The sequence below is a fragment of the Pelodiscus sinensis genome, chromosome 17 (genome assembly GCF_052426305.1).
Source record: "Pelodiscus sinensis isolate ZL-2025 chromosome 17, ASM5242630v1, whole genome shotgun sequence".
NCBI classification, from domain to species: domain Eukaryota; kingdom Metazoa; phylum Chordata; order Testudines; family Trionychidae; genus Pelodiscus; species Pelodiscus sinensis.
The window spans coordinates 8,340,362-8,355,385 of NC_143068.1; the positions used below are offsets into that span (position 1 = coordinate 8,340,362).

Consider the following 15,024-nt stretch of genomic DNA (forward strand, 5'->3'; position numbering starts at 1 on the left):
CCCTCTCTGCTTGAAAGCAACTGCAAACAATATTTTCGCAGCCTTTTTTCCCTGGTTATCTGTGCAGAGCCATAATGTAACTGACACTGGGCAGATCTGAACCTAGGACCTCTGGAGCTTAGGCTAAGTCTAGACTACATGGAAGTTTTGAAAGAGGCTCTTCCGATCTCACTTTTGAAAGCAGAGATCTTGTTTACACAGCGTTTCAAAAAAGAGGGGGGTTGCTGAAAAAAAAAAAAAAGCATCCCGACTACTTTCACTTTCGAAAGCTCGAGACCCTGCAGAATTTGCATATCCTCTTTCAAAACTTCAGCATAGTCTAGATGAGCCCTTAGTGTAGGAACCTCTACAGCTTGAGCTGTAAAGCAGCTGGCTCTCAGCTACGGCTGGAGCGCTCACTCATTCTTATCTCTGGCTGCAAGTGGTCTAAGTGCCACTAAGTGGGACAGTGAACCACACCCACCAGGGCTACATCTACACTGCATATTGTTGCACAAGAAGATATGCAAATGAGGCGCAGCAATGAATATCGCCATGCCTCATTTGCATACCTAATAAGCCTCCATTTTTGCAGAAGGGGCTTTTACACAAGAAGGAGCTGTCTACACTGCTCCTTCTTGTGCAAAAAACCCTTCTTGCGCAGGAGCCGTTCTTCCTGAAAATAAGCAGTAGAACGGCTCCTGCGCAAGAGGGGGTTTTTGTGCAAGAAGGAGCAGTGTAGACAGCTCCTTCTTGCACAAAAGCCCCTTCTGCAAACATGGTGGCTCATTAGGTATGCAAATGAGGCTTGTCAATATTTAGCGCTGTGCCTCATTTGCATATCTTCTTGCATGACAATGTGTAGTGTAGACATAGCCCAGGTGTGTGGGTTACCATAGCATGGCAAGCATGGACCCCATTCAGCTGCAAACAGCTGTGGCAAGTATAACCAACACCTCTTGCATTATCCTGCCATTTGTCCTGAGCCTTTCCAGGAGCTGTCAGAGCAGTAGCAGCAGCGGCAGCGGCAGCGGCAGCTGAGAGTCCTGGGACCCTTTGAATTTCCAGGCCTTGGGACAGCTGCCCTTTTTGCCCCTCTGTTGGCAGACCTGACCGTGGAGGACTGACTAAGGCAGCACTCCCCAGAAACTTTCTGAGAAGGACTGAAGAGTAACTCAATGAGAGCTTTGCCGAGATGTGCATGGAGGACTCCACTCCACCTCCAGACACGTTAAACTTTTTCAGGGAGCCCCTTTGTGTAGGCAGTCTGGATGCCATTGGACCTCTCAGGGCAGAGCACCCAGATTAAACCCAGTTACATTTAACCACTGTAGCATGATTACAAATGTGAACTCACCAGAAGGGCCCTCCCCACTTCAGATCCAGCAGCAGTCAGTCCTGGGAGGGGATTGGCTCCAAAGTTAGAAAAAGTCCTGGCTGTCGGTGAGATTGGATCCTCCACCTGCCTGCTGAGCATTCTCCTCCCCTTCATCTACAACGTCCTCCTCGTTGTTGCCCGTGGCTGCCGGAAGAGTCACTTGTCGGGTATCCATGGACAGGTTTGGGACAGTGGTTGAGTCCCCCCCCTTAGTATCCCATGCGGCTGCTCATAGAAGCAGCATGTTTAAGGCTCTGAAGTGGACCGACCTTTTGCCTACTTTGTCTTCAGGTGGCACTGCTGGGTGTCCCCCTGTATCCATTTTGCACTGTGCCCTGTGCAATTTTGGCATAAAGATCAGCGCTTTGACTTTAAATGCTTTTCAAGTTGGTGGAAGGGGCTTGGTGAGGTAGACTCATGGGTTACAAAGTCAACCTAATGTGGGTAAGTATGACCTAAACACATAGTGCAGACCAGGCCTCAGAGCCCATACCAGATGTACTTTCTAGTACCTGCTTCTACATAGAAGGTATCACTGCCCAATCCAAGCAGCTGTATCGGGAACAGAATCTAAAGGAATGAGCTTGTGGCAGCGAACAGTAACACTGCTTTCTGATTCAGCGAATTCTCCTTGCTGCATGGGCTGGTCAGACATGGGGTCTGTCCCTGAAAGAAGCTTAGACACTGCAATGGGACGGATGGACACCGTTGGGACGTGTGGGTGCTGAGAACCTGCCAGAATCAGACAATCTGAAGCAGTGTTTAGAACTAAGGGGGGAGGGCACTCTGGAGTGGGATCCACCGCTGGCATCATGCCCACAAGGAGATGGCACTTAGCAGAATCAAGCCGTGGGCCAAGCTGCACAAGGCAGGATACTATTTGAAGGCTTGCGGACCAAATCAGGCAAGCGACTAAATGATAGGACAATATTGTCCTACTGATGTCAATGGGGATCTGGCCTTAAAGATAATTTTCCATTCCACCAACATACACTAGCTGTACTATTACACTTAAATTAAATGCTTCCATGTTTTAATTAAAGACAAGTTCAACTGGATATCAACCCAGCAAGGCAATGATCACTAAAAATCTGTGCTTTAATTTTCAGAGGCCAGCAAAATTACAGCCTTAAAATAAATAGCAAAGGATGCTCTATTTCCTTTGTTACTGAGAACAGCTTTGGAAAAAAGAGAAAGAAAGCAGGAACAGGCCTGTAGCATGGATGTTCCGAATGTTTCTCAGTGGACTCCAAGCTGATTAGCAATTGACAATGACCTTTGTGCCATGGAAAGATAAGCCTGGAGCAGAAGCTGCAGGCAGCTGATAGCAGCAATTCCCATAGCAGGGCACTAGGACTCTAAAGAGTTGTGGAATAAGACAGGCTTCCAGCTCATATCAGACTGGTGGGAAAGTCGAGTGCTACAAGGATACGGGGAAGGAATCAGTACAAAGCATTTGAGTTTAAGGCCAGGTCTACACTATGGGAGATACACAGCTCCAGCTATGAGAATAGCGTAGCTGGAGTCGACTTACCTTAGGCTGAATTTCTGGGACAGCCCCACTGCAGGAGGTTGATGGGAGAAACTCTCCCGTTGACTTCCCTTACTCCTCGCAACCTGGCGGAGTACCTGGGTCAATGGGGATGCCATCAATGGTCGATTTAGTGGGTCCCTGAAAAATCAAACCCCAAGAGATCAATCTCTAGAGCATCAATCTTGGGATAAATGAAGACAAGGCCTTACAGATAGAAGAAGCTGAAGTAAAATAATTCTTCTTGCCCTGCAGGAACATAGCTCTCTCTGTTTCTAAAAGAAAGCCATGGTATTTAATTTTAAACCCAAGAGACTAATTCAAAAACTGTTCCAGTTTACTAAACAACAGCAGCTTATTTAATTAACTTACATCATTGACTTAAAGGCAAAAAAATGAAAAGCTGAGGGCTTCCATAAATCTTACCCAAGATCATAGAGTTACAGGGTTAGAACAGACTCCCAGGGTAATCTAGTCTAGCCCCAAATACATTACTGCATTCGGTTAAAAAGAATGCATATTTTATTACAACTAGGCACCCTTAACTCTGACCCATGGATTTTGGAGGGGATTATGTAAAATTAATAATTTTGTTTGTACAAAATGCAGATAAATAGGAAAGATTATTAGTTAAGAATTTTTTGACTAACAGTAGAAGTTGTTCTCTGAGCACTTGCTCATGAGAATAATTTTTTATATATATTTTATATATTAATTCAGGGTAAAATTAAGCATTTTGGTGGACCCGCAATTGAGGCTGACTATCAAGGAAGACACTATGGAGACTTTACTCCGGGGATCATAGAATCATAGAATACTAGGATTGGAAGGGACCTCGAGAGGTCATCGAGTCCAGTCCTCTGCCCTCATGGCAGGACCAAAGACTGTCTAGACCATCCCTGATAGACATTTATCTAACCTACTCTTAAGTATCTCCAGAGATGGGGATTCCACAGCCTTCCTGGGCAATTTATTCCAGTGTTTGACTACCCTGACAGTTAGGAATTTTTTCCTAATGTCCAACCTAAACCTCCCTTGCTGCAGTTTAAGCCCATTGCTTCTTGTTCTATCCTCAAAGGTCAAGATGAACAAGTTTTCTCCCTCCTTCTTATGACACCCTTTTAGATACTTGAAAACTGCTATCATGTCCCCTCTCAATCTTCTCTTTTCTAAATTAAACAAACCCAATTCTTTCAGCCTTTCTTCATAGGTCATGTTCTCTAGACCTTTAATCATTCTTGTTGCTCTTCTCTGGACCCTCTCCAATTTCTCCACATCTTTCTTGAAATGCGGTGCCCAGAACTGGACACAATACTCCAATTGAGGCCTAACCAGCGCAGAGTAGAGCAGAAGAATGACTTCTCGTGTCTTGCTCACAACATACCTGTTAATGCATCCCAGAATCATGTTTGCTTTTTTGCAACAGCATCACACTGTTGACTCATATTTAGCTTGTGGTCCACTATAACCCCTAGATCCCTTTCTGCCGTACTCCTTCCTAGACAATCGCTTCCCATTCTGTATGGGTATGTCTACACTACCCCGCTAGTTCGAACTAGCGGGGTAGTGTAGACATACTCTCTGTGTGAAACTGATTGTTCCTTCCTAAGTGGAGCATTTTGCATTTGTCTTTATTAAACTTCATCCTGTTTACCTCAGACCATTTCTCCAATTTGTCCAGATCATTTTGAATTATGACCCTATCCTCCAAAGCAGTTGCAATCCCTCCCAGCTTGGTATCATCTGCAAACTTAATAAGCGTACTTTCTATGCAATATCTAAATCGTTGATGAAGATATTGAACAGAGCCGGTCCCAAAACAGAGCCCTGTGGAACCCCATTTGTTATACCTTTCCTACTCTCTGAGTACAGTTATACAGCCAGTTATGCACCCCCCTTATAGTAGCCCCATCTAAGTTGTATTTGCCTAGTTTATTGATAAAAATACCATGCGAGACCGTATCAAACGCCTTACTAAAGTCTAGATATACCACATCCATCGCTTCTCCTTTATCCACAAGACTCATTATCCTATCAAAGAAAGCTATCATAGGCTGGACATAATTTGTCTGGGTTATTCCCTGGTGAGCCACCAGAAGCTTCATTCACCTGCACGTCCACAGGTATGGTGGCTCACAGCTCCCATTGGCTTCGGTTCACCATTCCCAGCAGCTTGTGCTGGCCAGGAACAGTGAACCACAGCTTACAGAAGCTGCAGGCAGCTGTACCTGCAGAGGCTCAGTTGAATTTAGCATTTAGAAGCCTGTGTGGGGATAAACCTGGCAACTTGAATCTGGCCCGTGAGCTGCTTATCAAATCCTATATCTTTTTAGGGGTTTTCCTCCAAAGATTTTTGTGCTACTTTTATAACATTAGAGCCTAAAGGTCCCAAATGGGACTGGTTTCCCATTGTGCTGGGCATGAGAGAGAGAGAGAGAGAGAGAGCGCTTCTCTGATAAATATGTTACCATCTAAATATACAAGGCAGCCAAAAGGGGCATTTCTCTCCCTTTTTCCACATGAGGGACAGAGATGCAGCAATTTTCTTGCCCATGGTTATACAGAGAGTCTGTGATAGAACCATGAATTTAACCAAACTTTCCAAGCCACCGTGCAGTGCGTGACTACTAAACAGGTTTTTCTTATTTTGAGATGATTGATGGAAGGAAAATATTCACTTCTGGTCTACGGTTACAAGTCTCCCGACATTTTTCCCACTTTTAGAGTCAGATCTTTAAGGATCTTTTGTTCTTGTTTTTACACACACACAATTTTTTACTTTGATTTCTGGGCTCTGGCTAGGAACCAAAGTGCCAAAAATCCTTAGTGCATAGCATGCTCACAGAATTTCTGGCTGATATCTGAAGTGCCAGACTCCTCCCACGGAATCCAATTTTCATGAAGTTTTTTCATGCAAATTATGCAGGCTCAGGTGATTTAGGTAATATGAAGAAATATCGGATAAGCATGAGAATGCACGGATTCTCTTTTGACTCAAACCCCACTCTGACCCCTTGCCCATCACTAGCAGGGAGCAGAAACAGCAATTCCAGAAGGGTCCTAATCTTGAACTGTGCTGAGAGCCATCTGTGAGGTGCTTAGCAACCTAAACTCCCAATGAAGTAAAAGGGAATTAAGAGTACTCAGCATTTTACAAGATCAGTCCCCAAAACAAGCTGATGCTGGACAAGCATAGGACCCCATAGTCAGATTCAGTCTCATTTCTGTGTAGCAGCACTACTAATTTGGATATACAGACTAAGCCAACGCCAGACCAGCAGCAGTCACTGTTCTAACAAGCCCCGGGGCTAACTCTGTCCATACATCTACCCTACTGACACCATCACAGAACAAAAGAACATAAGAATGGCCATACTGGGTCAGACCATAGGTCCATCCAGCCCAGCACCCTGTCTGCTGACAGTGGGCCAATGCCAGGTGTCCCAGAGGAAGTGAATCGAACAGGTAATGATCAAGCGATCTCTCTCCTGCCATTCATCTCCACCCTCTGACAAACAGAGGCTGGGGACACCATTCCTTACCCATACTGGCTAATAGCCATTATTGGACTTAACCTCCATGAATTTATCTAGTTCTCTTTTAAACCCTGTTATAGTCCTAGCCTTCACAGCCTCCTCAGGCAAGGAGTTCCACAGATTGACTATGCGCTGTGTGAAGAATAACGTCCTTTTATTTGTTTTAAACCTGCTGCCCATTAATTTCATTTGGTAACCCCTAGTTCTTATATTATGGGAACAAGTAAATAACTTTTCCTTATTCACTTTCTCCACACCACTCATGATTTTATAGACCTCTATCATATCCCCCTTAGTCTCCTCTTTTCCAAGCTGGAAAGTCCCAGTCTCTTTAATCTCTCCTCATATGGGACCCGTTCCAAACCCCTAATCATTTTAGTTGCCCTTCTCTGAACCTTTTCTAATACCAGTATATCTTTTTTGAGATGAGGAAACTACATCTGTACCCAGTATTCAAGATGTGGGTGTACTATGGATTTATATAAGGGCAATAAGATATTCTCTGTCTTATTCTCTATCCCTTTTTTAATGATTCCTAACATCCTGTTTGCTTTTTTGACTGGCGCTGCACACTGTGTGGATGTCTTCAGAGAACTATCCACAATGACTCCATGATCTCTTTCCTGATTAGTTGTAGCCAAATTAGCCCCCATCATATTATATGTATAGTTGGGATTATTTTTTCCAATGTGCATTACTTTACATTTATCCACATTAAATTTCATGTGTCATTTTGTTGCCCAATCACTTAGTTTTGTGAGATCTTTTTGAAGTTCTTCACAGTCTGCTTTGGTCTTAACTACTTTGAGCAATTTAGTATCATCTGCAAACTTTGCCACCTCAATGTTTACCCCTTTCTCCAGATCATTTATGAATAAGTTGAATAGGATTGGTCCTAGGACTGACCCTTGGGGGACACCACTAGTTATCCCTCTCCATTCTGAAAATTTACCATTTATTCCTACCCTTTGTTTCCTGTCTTTTAACCACTTCTCAATCCATGAAAGGACCTTTCCTCTTATCCCATGACAACTTAATTTACATAAGAGCCTTTGGTGAGGGACCTTGTCAAAGGCTTTTCTAGAAATCTAAATACACTATATCCACTGGATCTCCCTTGTCCAAATGTTTGTTGACCCCTTCAGAGAACTCTAATATATTAGTAAGACATGATTTCCCTTTACAGAAACCATGTTGACTTTTGCCCAACAAATTATGTTCTTCTATGTGTCTGAAAATTTTATTCTTTACTAGTGTTTCAACTAACTGGCCCAGTTCTGACATACTCAATCTCTGAGGGCCAGGAGCTCTTTGCACCGAATGCACACATACGCCACCCGCCCATAGGGTAGGTAATCATACATGCTACACTGAGTGCAATAAACAAGATAGCCCCCACTATGCTGCTGGGCTTCTGCCTACATTCTCTCCTACAGCTACCTAGGTTATTGATGGGGTTTTTAGTTAAATCAGGAAGTTTTAATTAAAACCTTTAAACTAAACTATAAAGAATGGCAAGTGTACCTCGGCCCCTTCCTGCTCCCCTTCCCCACTGCTTCTCAAAACTCCTTGTTTGCTGTTCCTGTTCACAAAGCTCCATGGTTGCTGACTCGCTGCTTTATAAGCCCTGGCCTTCCTGATAGCCCTGCCCACTGACTAAGGCTCAGCCAATTAACAGAGGCTTCTAGATTTCAAAACTTTAGAAGCTCACTGCTTCCAACTGCCAGCCACAGCACACACGCCTTCAAACAAATAAAACACACAAACACAAGCTCAGCACACAGCAAGTAACCCCCAAACACACAAACACACACTACAGACAGCCTCTAACCTCAAGGGTCCCGTATTTGCTCCTCCTTTACCTGGAGAACTCCCTCTCAAAACTCTGTTTGCTGTCCCTGTTCACACAGTACCTAACTACATCAGCCATGCGTCAAAGGCTCATTCGTGTGCACACCTATTAATGTGATGTATGCCATCGTGTGTCAGCAATGCCCTTCTGCCATGTACATTGGACAAATCGGACAGTCTCTATGCACAAGATTGAATGGAGACAAATCAGGCATCAAGAATGGTAACATACACAAACCAGTGGGGGGAGAACTTCACCCTCCCTGTACGCATAGTTACTGACTTGCAAGATGCCATTCTGAGACAAAAACCTTCAAACCCAGACTGCAACAGGAAACTACTGGGCTGGTATTCGTATGTAAATTTGACTCTGTCAAAAAAGGTTTAAATAAGGGAATTGACTGGCTCTCTCATTACAATAAGTGATTTCTCCTTCAGGTACTCTCACCTTCTCACCACTTTGGAGTGAGCCACATCCATTCTGATTTAATATGAACTGTAGTTAGACTCCCATCAGTGTATCCCTTCCTTTTTTGTTCTTTTCTCTTACAACTCACTCTCTCAGGTGCTTGATCTCAGGAAAGCTTATGCCCTAATAAATTTGTTAGCCTTGAAGATGCAGCGGCCTCTCCGGTGGGACTCCTTGTTGTTTTTGCTGAGACAGACTAACACGGCGCCCTCTCTGAAACCAGTCAGTGTTCTGTCACTCACTGCCCGACTAGCACGCATGCTGTTCTCTAGTTCCCTTTCCTTCATGCATTATCTTTAATCACAAGCATAATGGAGGATCAATTTGAGCCCTCAGCTGCATTTGCTTCCTCATTATTCAAAGTGCTGCAATTTTCTCCGTAATAAACAATTTTTCCCTGCTCTTTTTTGCATTGTTCTTGCCTGGAAGTTCAAAGGGAGGCTTTTTCGGTTTTGTATGGTTACATGGCAGCCCTGGGCCAGTAATGAGGACAGAAACTCTGGGCTCTTTGCATGAGGCGAAAGGGAGAGTGTACTTTCTTTGTTCTCTTTCAGACAGCATCCCTGGAAATGATTGCCATCATTTGCAGCCATTTGCTGACACCATTTTCCACTCCAGCCCCATTCCATTGTGTACACTGGCTGCCACTTTCAATGCCCAACCTTCTCTAACACCCACTGTCATCCTATTTCTTCTCAAGGAAATACACAATACCTGCTCAGCTCTGGGACTCCCCTTGCTCTCTGAGAATTTCTCCTCATATCATTTCAGGGTGAGGAAGAGGGGTGAGGTGAGGAATCTAGTAATGATTATGCAGCTACATTTTTTATATTAGGGGAAGTGGCTATTTCTCCCTTGCTTCCTCTTTGAGGATGGCTATGTGACTTAGGCCTGGTCTACACTACCGAGGGCCATTGATCTAGGTTACACAGCTTCAGCTACATGCATAGTGTAGCAGAAGTCGACATACTTAGATCTACTTACCACCAGGTCTTCACTGCTGTGAGTTGACAGTAGTTGCTCTCCCATTGACACCCTTGGGCTTCTAGTTCCGGTGGTGTTCCGGAGTTGACAGGAGAGTAATCGCCAGTCGAGACAAGATGGGATTGATTGATTGCTGCCTGTTTGCTGGCCAGTAGCGTTGACCTGACCTTAGCCTGCACTAGCACTTCAACCATAGCTGATAGCAGCAGTATAGTACTGATGCTAGAAGAAAAGGAGGGGAACATTCAGACATTCCCCAGAGAAGATGCAGCCTTATGCTACATCAACACAGGGAAGAAAACCACATTGGCAGCATGTCTCAGAGCCTCTATTGATAGATTCATGGGCATACTGCTGAGCTAAAAACAGCTGTGTACACATTCAGGTTCATGCTGGAGCCTGAGCTCCTGGATCCTGTGAGGGGGGAGATTCCCAGGGCCTGGGCGCCAGTCCAAGCATCTACACGGTCATTTTAGTCCCACATCTCAAGCTCTGCAAGCTGCAATCAGCTAAGCCAGTCACAGCTGTGCCACAGGACTTTTATTCCAGTGCATAAGACACGGTGAGAGAGCTGGTGGCCAGGAAGAGATGGGCAGAGTGTATAAAGCTCCCTGTTTACTGGGAGTAGACTGGGGTTTGCATCTGGACCTAGGGAAGGGTCTCAAAGAGCATAGAAAGAGGAGGACACAGGAATAGGAAGAGAGGGAGGGTCATTGCAGTAGCGGGAAAAGAGGAACAAAAACAGCACAAAATGAATTTGTATCCAACCCCCTTCCCCCCGCCCCACACACACACATATTGCAATCCCAAGGGTGGGTTTATTCATCCTTTGCCTTCAAAAGTTATACCCAAGCAGCACAAAGAATTTGCTGGGGCCTGTGCACCAGCTAGCAGCTCACCAGCTATGTCTACCCTCTCAATGAGCAGGACATAAGGAATAAGTATTTCTGTCTGGCAGAGGGCAGAGGACTCAGAGTTGGCAGTAAAGTGCCTGCTTAGCTTTGTCTCAGGTAGCAGGGCCAGAAGGAAGACAGTTCAAAATGGAAGACAGTCCATTTTCTCCTCTGGCTTTGGGGCCTGGCACTTGCTCAGGTCCCTGCACATAAGACCAGCCAGCCCTACAACAAAGATACACAAAGTAATGAATAGCACTTATGATTTCTGTGTCTTAATGAGAGAAGGAATGTATCAGAAAATATGAATCCAACATAGGGCTAGATCCTGCAAGGTCCTGAGTTTTACTATGGAGAGAAGGGTGCACAGCTCTTCATGGATTGCTCAGAACAAGAGTTAGTTGGAAAAGCCAGTCCCCTCCCCCTCCCTTTCCCTCACACACAGGGTACGTCTAGACTGCGAGGATCTATCAGAAAAAGATAACACATTTTGCGTATATTTTTCCAATACTTTTGTCAGACAAGGCAATTCTGAAATCTAGACTGGGCCAAATTTCAGAAAAGAAACCTCTTTCGAAAGCCCCCTTCTTCATGGAACAAGGAATACAGGGGCTTCCAAAAGAGCGCATTTGTTCTTCCACACACAAAAAAAGCGGAAGAGCAAACGCATTCCCTGGATGCAGCAGAGTTTTTCCAGGATACCTCTGGTATCCCGAAAAATCCCTGCAGTCTAACCATACCCACACACTTAAAACAAAAGCCAAAACTCCCAAACTATTTTCTGGAAGGCAATATGAATTTTCATTGGAAAACTAAAACTGGAAACTTTGAGTTTTAAACCAAAACTTTTTTTGTTTTTGTTGAACAACAATTTTTAATTATAAAAGTTTCAATGAAGCAGCTTCTTGAAGAAATTTCAACATGCTTTATTCAGCGATAGGAGGGAAGGGCCTCTAGTGGTTCAGTATCTAATTTAAAAATAAGACAATGGTAGGGAAAAACAGGCTGTTTTCGTAACAAAGTCGTAAATAGAGTCCCCAAAAGATGTGTATGAGGGCCTGTGCTTTTCAGTATTCATATTGATCTTGAAAAGGGGGTGAACAGTGAGGTTGCAAAGTTTCCAGAGGATAAAAAACTACTCAAGATAGATAAATACAAAGCTGCTTACAAAGAGTCACAGAGGGATCTCACAGAACTGGGTGAATGGGCAATAAAAAGGCAGATGAAATTCAGTGTTGATGAATGCAAAGTGATGCACTTGGGAAAACATAATCCCAATTATACATATAAAAGATGGGGTCTAAGTTAGCTGTTACCACTCAAGAAAGATCTTGATTTCAGAGAGCTATCCACAATGACTTCATCTGCTTGATGCGCAGCAGCAGTTTTTAAAAAGCTGCAGAACATTAGGAACCACAGAAAATGTCGTACTGCCACTATATAAGTCCATGGGATGCCCACACTTTGCAGTTCCGGTCATCCCATCTCAAAAAAATATTAGAACTGGAAACTGTACTGAGAAGGGTCATAAAAATGAGTAGAGACCTGGAACAGCTTCCATACGAGGAGAGATTACAAAGACTGGAATTGTTCATTTAAGAAAAGAGACATCTCAGGGAGGATGTGAGACATCTATGAAATCATGACTGGTGTGACGAAAACAGGTTATTTACTCCTTCACATAACTCAAGAACCAGAAGTCACTAAATGAAACGAATAAGCAGCAGGTTTAAGAGAAACAGAAGGAAGCACAGGTTGGATCTCCCTGGTCCGGAAGCTTCGGGACCTGAGTGGTCCCAAACCAGGCAGTCTTCCAGACCAGGGGAGGTCAAGGCTCCCCTCCCAGCCATCAGCCCCGCTCCTGGGCACCAGCCCTGGCCATTGGGCTCTGTTCCCAGCTCCTAGCCAGGGCTGCACTCCCAGCAGCACTGACTCAGCTGCCTCCAGCCCCAGCTGGAGCTGCTCTCCCTGCTGTGTTGGCCCCACTGCCTCTAACCCCGACTGGGGCTGCGATCCCCACTGTGAGTCTGGGCTTCACTCCTGGCCTCTGGCCCTGCTGCCACCACCCGGGCTATGCTGTGGACCCCAAGCATCCCCTCTCTGGTCCAGCAATACCAGTGATACTGCCAGCCCACGGATGTTGCTGGACCAGAGAGTACCGGATTTTAGGCTGTTAGCCTGTACTTACTTTTTTTACAGTCAGCCAGTTTAACCTATTGCCCAGAGAGGTTGTGAAGTCTGAAAGTATAACTGGGTTCACAACTGAATGATGTAAGTTCATGGAGGCTGTTCACCGCTGGCTGTTAGCCAGGATGATCAGAGATGCCACCCCATGGAACACTTCCTAACTGCCCTGCTCTGTTCATTCCCTCTGAAGCATCTGGCATTGACGGCTGTCAGAAGACAGGATCCTGGACTAGATGGACCATTGCGCTAACGCACTATGGTAATTCTTAAATTCACCATGCAAAATCAAGCCCCCAGGGCATCAGATTATGGTGCTTCTTTAGAGAGAGAGAGACACAAATGGATAAATAAAAACAAGGAGTCCGGTGGCACCTGAAAGACTAACATTTATTTGGGCATAAGCTTTCATGGGCAAAGCTTGTGCTCAAATAACTCTGTTAGTCTTTCAGGTACCACAGGACTCCTTGTTTTTGTCGATACAGATTAACATGGCTACTCCTCTGATACTTGCCATAATCCAAGGGTATAAACAGTCTCAGCTGCTCAAAACACGAAGTTAATGCAGCCCATAGTAAACACACAATTTTTTCATAATTGACTCTTTAACAGTGACACAGTTGACACAGGCACCACAATAATGTGTTAGCTTGGGAAAGGGAAAGGTCTGTTGCTCCCGAAGGGCATCGGAGCTAACATTTCCATAAATTACATTTTGGTTTCCCTTTTCTCTTGATACTTTCATTGCATTCAAAGGTCATTTTTAAAGCCAAAAGAACAGGATGGAAGGAGCTTGTTTCTGAATACTTGAAGTTTCCAGTCACTCCTTCAGTGATGAGGATAATTATAAAACTTTATTATGATTGTTGCTGAATATAGCTCATATGGGGTAGATTTTCAGCCCCTGAGGAATCATGTACTCAAACATGCACAACTGGGGAAGCAAAAGTCATTGGTTTATATATACATGTGGCCACCTAGGTAAGAAAACATTTCAGGCAGGTAGGCTAACATTTCAAAACATGGGTGCCTAATGTTATGCATAATTATGGATTTAGGTCCATGTAGGTGGCTCTCTTGCCCCTACCCTGATGAACTGAGAGGAGAGCAAGTTTAGATTACTCCAAGACTGTGCAATTTCCACCCTAGAGGAAGCAGCACTGCCTTCACCATGGAGGAAAACAAAGGTGACTCAGAACATCTAACCTGCTTTAATACTTTTGTATCAACTAAAGTCTTTTCTACTGCAAAACCGACTATCCGAAACCAGCAGCAGCAGAAGTTGAAGAGTACAATGTGGAGAGTTATTTTTGCACCCATCCCTGGCAGCCTTGGACGAGAGATCAATAAATGATTAATTCACGTCCTAGGTTAATTAGAACATTTACCTGCCTTGCTCGGGTCCTTAACTCAATCTTTGGCTTTTGGAAGATAAAATGATAGTGTCCATGCTTCGTTTGAATCATTGCTCTGGGTGGGGCTGCAGAGGAGAGGTTCAGTGTGCAGGCTGCTCTGAGGAGAGAGAAGAACCCCCGCCCTGTCACCACAGCAGGTCCAGGTTAGTCTGCCAGCTGTGCTCCCCAGCCAGAGCGTAACACACAGCACTTTCCCCCCACTCTGCGACGAAGGGGAACAGCCAGCAATGTTCCTGTACAATCGGGGGGAAGAGGAGAGAAAGGCTTCAGCCCTCCCTCCCCCAACTGCCCTTCCTAAAGGGTGCCTGGGGGATGGGAGGCTTGAGGCAGGGGCAGTCCTGGATGAGAGGGGGACACCTCCAGCCAGAGTCAGGAATTAAGCAAACTGTGCACTTTCCCCTCACTCCATGATGAAGAGGACCAGCCAACCATATCCCTGTATGAATCGGGGAAGGGAAGGCTTCAGCCTCCCCCCACACTCTGTCCTCTCTAAAGGGCACCTGGGGCTGGAAGGCTGGGGCCTGGGGCAGTCCTGGATGGGGACCTGCCTGGTGATTGTTTCTTCTCTGTATGGTTTTATGAGAAGTAATCCCACCTGGGGCACATCCCATCTCCCAGGCACAAGCAAACCCTGACCTTGCTTTAGGTTATGAAGCTGCACACCATTTAGGAGAAGTTCTTGAACAGACAGACACATTCACAGACAGACAAACTCTCTAGAATATATAGTAGAGAAAAAAGGGGTATGGTTACTCTCACTGTTACCATAACAAAGTAAGGAGGTTTGCGTACCCATGTTAAATG

The 15,024-nt window shown here is 44.9% G+C and overlaps 1 long non-coding RNA gene across 1 annotated transcript; it reads right to left on the reverse strand.

Annotated features, from left to right (window-relative positions):
• Positions 1-1,161: 1,161 nt before the first annotated feature.
• On the reverse strand, positions 1,162-10,583 carry LOC142818865 (uncharacterized). The gene is made up of 3 exons (XR_012896562.2): positions 9,729-10,583; positions 2,892-3,029; positions 1,162-1,501 (listed from the first exon to the last, which is right to left on the reverse strand). It is a non-coding gene; the product is annotated as an uncharacterized LOC142818865 (long non-coding RNA).
• Positions 10,584-15,024: the final 4,441 nt, after the last annotated feature.